We start from the raw sequence: 11,538 nt of genomic DNA on the forward strand, positions 1-11,538 counted from the left end.
ACTTGAGGCAGGGACACGATTTCTCTCGCCAGGCTGTGGATGGTGGACTTGGTTTCAGAAGCGGAGGACTCTGCACCTGAAGGACCTTGAGGATCACAGCTCTTGACCCAAAGTTGGCTTTGATGATTGGACCGCTTTGGAAATGAGTTGTGGGCTCCCTTGTGGCTCTAGAGGGTGGTCACTGTTTTCTTTCTCCAGGAATCGGAAGCATGGGACCTTCTGAATGTCCACGGGACGTCCAATGAATGACCATAACGGGCCAATGAGCGATGTCCAAGGAATGGTCAAGGAAGCAGGGAGACCCTGCCCAAGAAGGGACCAGCGTGCTCACTCACAGAGACCTCCCGGGACTTGGTGCTGTGCAGAAGGAGCAAGGAGCACCACCCGTCACTTTAATAAAATGCATGTCACGATGTCACTTTATTAAAATGCATGTCACAATGTCACTTTATTAAAATGCATGTCACAATGTCATTTTAATAAAATGCATGGTGCCGACGTAGCTCAGGAATGGCTGCTGAGGTGATTAGGTAGATCATAGAGAGGTGGGCAGGCGGATCGAGGATAGATGATTGACAGATGCACAGAAGACGGATAAGACAGCCACGTAGATGATAGGTAGGTAGCCACGTAGATGAGGTAGGTAGCCACGTAGATGAGGTAGGTAGCCACGTAGATGATAGGTAGGTAGCAACGTAGATGAGGTAGGTAGCCACGTAGATGAGGTAGGTAGCCACGTAGATGATAGGTAGGTAGCAACGTAGATGAGGTAGGTAGCCACGTAGATGAGGTAGGTAGCCTTGTAGATGATAGGTAGGTAGCCACGTAGATGATAGGTAGGTAGCCACGTAGATGAGGTAGGTAGCCACGTAGATGATAGGTAGGTAGCCACGTAGATGATAGGTAGGTAGCCACGTAGATGAGGTAGGTAGCCACGTAGATGAGGTAGGTAGCCACGTAGATGATAGGTAGGTAGCCATGTAGATGACAGGTAGGTAGCCACGTAGATGAGGTAGGTAGCCACATAGATGAGGTAGGTAGCCATGTAGATGAGGTAGGTAGCCACGTAGATGATAGGTAGGTAGCCACGTAGATGATAGGTAGGTAGCCACGTAGATGAGGTAGGTAGCCACGTAGATGATAGGTAGGTAGCCACGTAGATGATAGGTAGGTAGCCACGTAGATGAGGTAGGTAGCCACGTAGATGATAGGTAGGTAGCCACGTAGATGAGGTAGGTAGCCACGTAGATGATAGGTAGGTAGCCACGTAGATGATAGGTAGGTAGCCACGTAGATGATAGGTAGGTAGCCACGTAGATGAGGTAGGTAGCCACGTAGATGATAGGTAGGTAGCCACGTAGATGATAGGTAGGTAGCCACGTAGATGAGGTAGGTAGCCACGTAGATGAGGTAGGTAGCCACGTAGATGATAGGTAGGTAGCCACGTAGATGATAGGTAGGTAGCCACGTAGATGATAGATAGGTAACCACGTAGATGATAGGTAGGTAGCCACGTAGATGATAGGTAGGTAGCCACGTAGATGATAGGTAGGTAGCCACGTAGATGAGGTAGGTAGCCACGTAGATGATAGGTAGGTAGCCACGTAGATGATAGGTAGGTAGCCACGTAGATGATAGGTAGGTAGCCACGTAGATGATAGGTAGGTAGCCACGTAGATGAGGTAGGTAGCCATGTAGATGATAGGTAGGTAGCCACGTAGATGATAGGTAGGTAGCCACGTAGATGATAGGTAGGTAGCCACGTAGATGAGGTAGGTAGCCACGTAGATGATAGGTAGGTGGCCATGTAGATGAGGTAGGTAGCCACGTAGATGATAGGTAGGTAGCCACATAGATGATAGGTAGGTGGCCATGTAGATGATAGGTAGGTAGCCACGTAGATGATAGGTAGGTAGCCACGTAGATGATAGGTAGGTAGCCACGTAGATGATAGGTAGGTAGCCACGTAGGTGATAGGTAGGTGGCCATGTAGATGATAGGTAGGTAGTCACGTAGATGATAGGTAGGTGGCCATGTAGATGAGGTAGGTAGCCATGTAGATGAGGTAGGTAGCCATGTAGATGATAGGTAGGTGGCCATGTAGATGAGGTAGGTAGCCACGTAGATGATAGGTAGGTAGCCACGTAGATGAGGTAGGTAGCCACGTAGATGATAGGTAGGTGGCCATGTAGATGAGGTAGGTAGCCACGTAGATGATAGGTAGGTAGCCACGTAGATGATAGGTAGGTAGCCACGTAGATGATAGGTAGGTATCCATGTAGATGATAGGTAGGTAGCCATGTAGATGATAGGTAGGTAGCCACGTAGGTGATAGGTAGGTATCCACGTAGATGATAGGTAGGTAGCCACGTAGATGATAGGTAGGTGGCCACGTAGATGAGGTAGGTACCCACATAGATGATAGGTAGGTAGCCACGTAGATGATAGGTAGGTGGCCATGTAGATGATAGGTAGGTAGCCACGTAGATGATAGGTAGGTAGCCACGTAGATGATAGGTAGGTAGCCACGTAGATGATAGGTAGGTAGCCATGTAGATGAGGTAGGTAGCCACGTAGATGAGGTAGGTAGCCACGTAGATGAGGTAGGTAGCCACGTAGATGATAGGTAGGTAGCCACGTAGATGATAGGTAGGTGGCCATGTAGACATATGATAGATTCGAGGGGAGGTAGATTCAAAGAAACCCACCACTGAGTGGGAACAGCAGCACTATTTCAAAGATCATCTTGAACCTGCTACATCGAAAAAAAAGAAGGAATTTATCTGTGGAAAACAGCACAGAGCCGCGCACCGGGGCGCACCCCTGTGCTGTCAGTGTCTCGGGAGGCTGAGGCAGGAGGATCCCAAGTTGAAGGTTAGCCTCAGCAGCTTAGCGAGGCCGTGTTGCAAAATAAAAGATAAAAAGGGCTGGGGATGTGGCTCAGTGGTTAAGCACCCCTGGGTTTCATCCCCAGGGACAACAAAAAAAAAAGGAAGAAAAGAGCGACGTGGCAAGTTTAGGCACGTTGAGGTGCAGAGGGCTTGTGTTATATCTGCTCGCTGACACAGGGCCTACCTGTGTGTGTGTGTGTGTGTGTGTGTGTCTGTGTGTGTCTGTGTGCGGCATGAGTCACACACTGGAACAGACTCACGGTATTTAGCCAGTGGGTAGCTCTGGGGAAGTAGAGGCCGCTGGCCATTTCTGCTCCATTTTCTTGCTGCTTGGTGGGGTTTACATCGCTTCCAGAGAGAAGCGGTTTCACCCGGGTTGGAATTCACCAGGGTTTCTGCTTCTCCAGGGAAGGCTCAGGAACACCACCAGATTTTACGCCTTTGGGGTCCTTTCTTGATCTCATGCCACATTATGTGGGAATGAGGTGAAAATGTTAAGCCCACGGGGATTGGAAGTGGGGGAAACGAAGGAGTGTGTATTATAAATAGGCAGAGATATGATGATACACCATATGATCATCCATAAATGAGTATTCACAGCAACCTCTTCAAATGCAAGCGAGCTTCATAGCACGACCCACACAGATGTTTTAGAGAACACAGAGATGCTCAGCTTCCTTACTCAACGTGGAACAGTCTTTGCCCAGGACAGAAGCCCACCTTCTGGTCCACTTGAACCACCTCTGGTTGACGTACACGTCCAAGCGCAACGGAAAGGCCGTGTCGATCCTGTTACACTGTGTTACTTAAGGAATGATCACAATGAAAACATCTGTGCGTGTTCAGTACAGGCACAGTTTTGGGATGAAATATTTTTAATCCTGGTTGGTTGAATACCTGGATGCAGAACTCAGAGATATGGAGGATACAGGGAATATGTGTCTGTTTGTCTGTCTGTCTGTCAATCATCTATCATCTTCCATCCATTTATACTGTCTGAATCTTTTTATCTGTCATCGTTCTACCATCCTCCTGTCTGTTCATTAACTGTATCTATCACTATCCATCCATCTATCCATCCATTTATGCTGTCTGTCTATCTACTATCCATTCACATATCCATCCATTTATACTGTCTGTCTATCTACCATCTATCCATTCATCCATTTATAGTTTACCTTTTTTATCCATCTACCTACCATCCATCCATCCATTGTCCATATATACTGTCTCTTTGTATCTCTACCTACCATCCATCCATCCATTTATTCTATCTAACTATTTATCTATCATCCTCCATCCATTTATATTGTTGGAATCTATGTATCTGTCATCTTTCTACCATCCACCCATCTATTCATTAACTCTATCTACTATCCATTCATCCATCCATCCATCCATTTATAATATCTCTATCTACTATCCATCCATCCATCCATTTATAATATCTCTATCTACTATCCATCCATCCACCCATCCATCCATTTATACTATCTCTCTCTACCTACCTACCTACCATCCATCTATTCATCCATTCATATTTTCTACCTTTGCATCTGTCTGTCTACCATCCATTCATCCATTGTCCATATATTCTATCTTTGTATCTCTATCTACCATCCAACCATTCATCCTTCCATCCATCCATTCACCCATCCATTTATAATATCTATCATTCATACATCCAGTCATCAATTTATACTGTCTACCTTTGTATCTATCTATCTACCATCCATCCATCCTTCATCCATGTATACTGTCTACTTTTGTATCTTTCATCCATCCATCCATCCATCCATCCATCCATCCATCCATCCATCTAGTTATACTATCTATCTATCTATCTATCTATCATTTACATTCATCCTTCCATCCATCCATTTTCCACATATACTGTCTACTTTTGCATCTGTTTACCCACCATCCATCCATCCATCCATCCATCCATCCATCCATTATACTATCTATCTATCTATCTATCTATCTAATTATCTGTGCATCTATGCATCTCTCTATGAATTCCTTATGCATATTATCTACTTATTCATCTAAAGAACATAATTTCCATGATGTCTCTTTTCTTCTTCCAAATCCTCTAGGCAATTTTATACAAATGGATTTAATGGGATAATATACTATGTTTCACAGCCTTTTGTATCCTCCAGAAAATATATTATGTCTTACCTCACTTGATCTGCTTGCCAATTTCTTCTTAGAAGGTAATTTGGCCACTGCAGACTCTCACCTTTAAATGCAGAGGAACAACATAAATCAGCCCGTGTCCTTGTGTCTGAAAGCAGTCTGTTGGGGCAACGTGTTAATTGATTTGGAAGAAACGAATGTGAGCTCTGGATGTTGAATGGCTACCACCATCTAATAATCCACTGCAGCCTTTGTTTCCAAGTAATCTTCCCCCATGTTTTGTGATATTTCCTAATCACACCAGGCGTTCCTACCCATTCTTAGGTCTGCTTCTCCCCAGCTCCCTGCAGATGAATTCAGATCAGGAGGCAAATACATTTCCTCGTTAGATAGCACAATGCAATTTGAAATCTAGAATGGAACAGATTCCAAGACGAAGAAATTAATTCCCATGCCCAAAGGCACAAAGTAATTATTTTCCAAAGAGTGTACCACTAATCCATAACAGCCAGATGCACAGAGCTTCAATAAAAGACATACCATGGGGGGCATTAAATCATTCTCCGTGGTGCCTATTAAATCCTTCCCTGGTTGTATGCCTTGGAATTTGCAGTTGTACAAACTTACTGCCAACTCTCTTAAAAAATTGGAGGCAGTGGTACCCTAGAATATTCTAATCATGCCATGTCTTCCTTCAGCTCTCTGCTGAGGTCTATGGTTTGGAATGTTCAAGTTCATGGTGGCTCTGGTCTTTGTCTTCTAACTATTCCCTGGGACAAACTTCTTCAGAGGATTGCTGAAGAGTAATGGACATGCATGAGTAATGGACACTCCCTAGAAGACTTCCATGACTAAGGACCTGTGGAATTTCATAAAACACCAGAACTTTCCTCCAGGGGAGGCTGAGCATGGTCCTATCACCAAGCCATGTGGGTACCATGACTTGCTTTGGACACGCCATAGCAACATGGCTTTGAGGTGCAGAGGTGACGCTGGAGGGTTTTCTGATCGCTGTTACTCTACTTAAACGTCTGCTTCACCCTTCAGTGGAAATGGGAAGGACAGGCTGTCCAGTCTCCATCTCCTGCTGGGCTAGTCTGAACCTGCTTCCTCTTGGAAGCTGTGACTCGAGTCCCACGGGTTCCCTACATTCAAGAGTTAACCTACCATCCAGTTGGGACCAATGGCTATGGAAACTATTTCCCATGCCCTGAGTTGCCTGGACAATATGGATGTTTGGCTAAATCTGTCTCAAGGGTGGTTCCAAGTGGGCTTTGATTAAATCAGAGATTTCTAAAGATAGGAACAGCTTCTGGCAAACTCAAGTGTAATAGTTCTTCATACAACAGCCAGGGAGAATTTAATGGCATGTCCGGGAGAACCTAGAACAGTGTCAGATGGGTGTGCATTCAGTAGTCACCATACCACAAAGCTCAATGGGGTGGCACTACTCTGCCAATTGTGCATGACTCCAATCCTTCTTTCTCTAATGTCAAGGCAGCTAGGAACGGAAAGCAGACACACGTTAAGGAAGGAGAAAATCCTAGATCAAGCTGGGACTCTTGTTCTGCACTTTAAATAGCAAACACATACACGCGCACCCCTTAGGAATGACATTTCATAATGAGGCATTCATAAAAATGCACAAAAAGGACAAACAGCTCAGTCATGCCTTGGTGTCCATTGGGGATTGGATCCAGGACCTCCTGTGGGTTCTAGAATCTTGGAAAACCCAACTGAATTATATAAAATGGCATAGGATCTGCATAGAACCCATGTATATGCTTCCTTGTATTTTAGATCATCTCTAGATTACTTTTAACAGCCAGAGACTAGAAATACTACGTGTGTTAGTCAATTTCTCATCACTGTGACCAAAATACCCAATTAGGACAACATGGAGGAGGGAAACTTTATGTGGGGCTCATGGTTTCAGAGGTTCAGTCCATGGTGGGCCGACTCCATGGCTCTGGCCCAAGGTGAGGCAGAACAAAATGGCGGAAGGGCCTGGCAGAGGAGAGCAGCTCAGGACGTGGCACCAGGAAGCAGAGAGAGTTCTGCTGAACAGGTACAAAATATAAATCCCAAAGCACACCCCAAAGACCTACTTCCTACAGACACACCCCACCTGCTTACAGTGCTTCTTTCAAATTTTTAACCTGCCAAACAGATTGATCCAGTGATTAGGTTAAGACTCTCATAACCTAATCATTCTCCCTCTGAAGATTCCTGCATTGTCTCATATCCGACTTTATTGAAATGCACCTCAGGCTCAAACCGTACCAGTATATAGTTATTGAACTGCATTGTTTAAAAACTGCATGACCAATGTGATCCTACAATATGTGCAATCAGAAAAATGAGAGATGACACTCCATTTATGTCTGATCTATCAAAATGCACAAAGGCTTTCTACAGTCATGTGCAACTAATGAGAACAAATAAAAACATTTTTTAAAAATGAGTAAACAAAAATGTACATGCCCAGTACAGTTTTTTTCTAAGCATCTTTCTAAGTATTTTTTGTCTATAGCTGGTTGAATCCACAAAGGTCAAACCTCCAGATATGGAAGGTCAACTGTGTATCAAACACTTTTATAAAGAAATATATATCTTTATATATATTTTGGGTTGCCTGGTGAAAACTAGTAAGTAATGTGTGATATCACATCAGATGGTAGCTAAATTGGGGCCACACCTTTGATGTCCACAATTTTACACAAGGGATTTAAGATAAAAACCAACACTTGGCAAAGAAAAAAATAAATAAATTAAAATAAGTCCAACTATTTCTGATACTTAGTCCAAAATTCTTTTGAGATCTCAGGAAGACACCGTGGAATTTGATGAAGCCTATGTTCAACAGAAAGCCGCCATATGCAAATTGGTTTCTGACTGGTTGTTTTCCTGAAGTACCTCAATTATCTGGTGTCTACCTCGCCAAACATCACTATCTTATGATATGATTCAGAAGCCAAGTGATACAGGATATAATTCTCTCTGGAAAAGTCTTTCTAGGTTACTTTTAAAAATAGTTTGAATCAACAAAGTAACTAAAAATGCAAGCACACGAACTTACACACACACAAGAAGATAAAGAATTGTGTTCTTAGGGAAATACAGGTGCACAACTTAGTTGGGGAAGCACTGATTTTGAAAAAGGTGAATGGTGTTCACAGCTAACTGAGTGGTCGATAAAGAATCAAGTGTCAATCTTCACCAAACTCCCCAAAGCAAGTGGTTTATGATGTATTCAAGTGGTAGCAGCCTCTTCGTCTCCCATAGAAAAGATGATTTTCTTCCATTTGTGCAAGTGGATAATATATTCTAAGAGAAGCAGGCTGCACAGCATTTACCTACACTCCAAATGGCCCCCAAATGACCAAATGGTACTCCAAATGACCCGTACGATGAGCTAGAACAAGTTTTCCCATCTACGTTCATTTGGTTTTTCTTGGATTACTAGTGTGACTAAGCATTTGCCATTTGTTGTCCCGGGCTCTTGTATTTCTTCTATGACCTCCTTTTCTTTTTTTAATAGCTCACCATTGTTTTATAGATCAAATTACCTTATTAGTATTTAGGTTTCTGTTCTGTTTCATCCGCTCTGTTTTTTCTTACAGGATGGATATTGGTTTAATGTGCTTCCTCTGTGTTGAAATGATGGGAGAAGAAGGCCACTTTTTTAATTTTATTTTTTGTTTCTTTGTTTAAGCTTCCATACAGATCGCAGAGCCTTCTCGGTTGACTTAAGTTCTCATCTCTGATACAGAGACATCAGCTCTCAGGCTACCATAGAAAACATAAGAAGTTTAATCTTTCTCCAGTCTTGGAAAATAATCTCTCTTTCTCCTCTTACAGCCAAGCACCGGATCTGATCTCTCTGGCACATCTGCCACAAGAGCAAAATCTCCAGTCCACTTTTGCAGAAATGACTAATTGCAGATCTGACGCTAAGTCGTGATTCTACCACCTGATCCTGAGAGAGGTGTTTCTGGAGTTTGAAGGGTGCCCTGCAAATCTCTCTCTTCCTCTCTCTCTCTCTCTCTCTCTTTCTTCCTATTACAGTAACAAAGTAACAAAATTAAATTCGGGTGCATCCTGACCCTCCTTGGGCACCGACGTTTGCTCTTGACGATCCTTCCCCTTCCTCAAACTGGTAACCTTGAGGCTCGATGGGGTAGCTTATTGGGCAATCGCCATATTATTGTGCAAAAGCCAGAGTGTTCGTCTTTCTCATAGAGGAGGCAGGGTCCTACCGGGGCCAGATCCTATCAGGGTAACCGGTCCTGCAAGGGAAGAATCTTAGGTGTGGATGGACCTCCGAGGTTTTGCACCTCGGTTCTTCCGGTTGCAAACAGCTGGTCTGACAGGTGTTTGCAAAACACCCGCTTCCATTTCTCTAGACACAACCAAAGAAGAGGCACCAGATCCTGGTGACAGAGACGCACAGGGATAATGTCTAACCTTGAAACTGGCAAGCCCTGGTGCACTTCCATGAACTCCATGAAGCGGAGTCTGTTTGTTGTTGTTTGTTTGTTTTTTTTGGTACCAGGATTGAACCCAGGACTGCTTAACCACTGAGCCACCTCCCCAACCTGTTTTGCATTGTATTTAGAGACAGGGTCTCTCTGAGTCGCTTTGGGCCTCCCTTTTGTTGAGACTGGTTTTGAACTCGCCATCCTCCTGCCTCAACCTCCCCAGCCGCTGGGATTTCTGGTTCTGCACCATGGTTCACTCCGGCCCTGATTCTATTTTGCTCTCAGTGTGCAGCTGATAATGGATCACTCTCCCTTCCTCTTCAGCCCACCCGGACTGCAGGAGGCCGGAGTCTGGAGCCTGTGTGCGTTTGAGAGCCACAGAAAGCTCCCCATTCAGTGGACAGTCTTGCAGAATGATGTGAGGATGAATAGGATTGCCAATCATTCAGCCTCGATTTGATGAAGAGACTGCAATGAGCGTTTTACGCTGGCTCTCTTTCCCAGAGTCTCTCGTTCTAGATGGAGAGACACAAGGCAAGGAGCTCTCATTAGAAATGATTTACAAATACACATTTAAACTAAATCCACCTGCTAATAACTTCTAGAGACCACAACAGGTAGAAGTGTGCTTTTTACTGCTGAATCTACTGAGGTCACAGTCACTGAACAGCTGGTCATGGTGGCCTGTCGTCCCAGCAGCAGGGGAGGCTGAGGCCAGCAGGGGAGGCTGAGGCAGGAGGATCGTGAGTTCAAAGCCAGCCTCAGCAACAGCGAGGCCCTATGCAACTCAGTGAGACCCTGTCTCTAAATAAAATGCAAAATAGGGCTGGGGAGGTGGCTCCGGGGTCGAGCGCCCCTAAGTTTAATCCCTGGTACAACCACCTTTTCAAAAAAAAAAAAAAAAAAAAAAGGTAACTGAAGACAACCCATAATGCTCTGTTCTAGAACATTCTATGACCTCCAAGTATGTGTCCCTTTTTTGCAAACGCTCACAACTCACTCATCACTTCTCATCCAGGTGTTCCCAACACAAACGGTCACAATCTGCTTTTCTGTCAACGGGAACGTAAAAGCACACGGCAGCGGCGGTGAATGGTGGTCCTGCTCCGGGGTCATTCACGATGTGGCCGTGGCCCCGTGGCCTTCCATTGCTACAGCACCCTTGTGAATCCCTCTCTTCTGATTCACGTCTGGAGCGTCTCCAAAACTCATACCTGGGAAACATGCTACCCAGGGCAGCTGGCTTGCAGGTAGCGATCAGGGCTCTGTCTTCACTAGTGGGTTAATCCAGCAAGTGGATTGATCTTGTGACCCCCGGACAGACTGCGGACAGGTGGGGTGTATTTGGAGGAAGTGGATCCTGGCAGGGAGAGCCTGAGACTATGTCTTGTCCCCGGCCTTCCCTCCTCTCCCTTTGGTTCTTGGCCGCCATGATTTCTCCACCCTTCCGCCATGATGTTCTGCTCGCCCTCAAACCCAGGGCTCTGGACTCGGCTGCTGGTGAACAGAGATCTCTGAAACCATGAACCGAGATAACTCTTCTTCCTCCAGGTGGTTTCTCTTAGGTACTCTGGTCCTAGCAGGGGAAGGCTGGTGAACCGGCTCTCTCTTGACTCTCCCGCTTCTCTGTCCTTGGTTATTTCTAGTTCGACAGTCGCATCTTTGCATATTCTTTGCACAGAGCACGGTGTTCCCTGTGGCCAATCAGGATACGCGTATCCTCAGCCACCACGTTGCTGGTGACCAGCTGGCTTTCCTTTCCCGTATCTTCCCTGGGCCAACCAGGCGGAGCGCTTCGTGCAGCCGAGTGCCCAAGGTCTCTGAATGCAGCGGATCTGTTGGGCAGCCGTCTGGCGGGTGTGGGGACAGAAACCATCGGTCCTATACTGGAGGCTGCTGATGCTCAGAAGTACAAACCCACCCACTCAGCAGCAAACGCTTTGCATTTGGAAAACATCTCGTTGGAAATGTTCGGAGCGTGTCGGTTAAACTTGGATGCCTGGAGTCTGGAGCTGACACAGAGA

Source organism: Sciurus carolinensis, chromosome X (genome assembly GCF_902686445.1).
Source record: "Sciurus carolinensis chromosome X, mSciCar1.2, whole genome shotgun sequence".
Classification (NCBI taxonomy): Eukaryota; Metazoa; Chordata; class Mammalia; order Rodentia; family Sciuridae; genus Sciurus; species Sciurus carolinensis.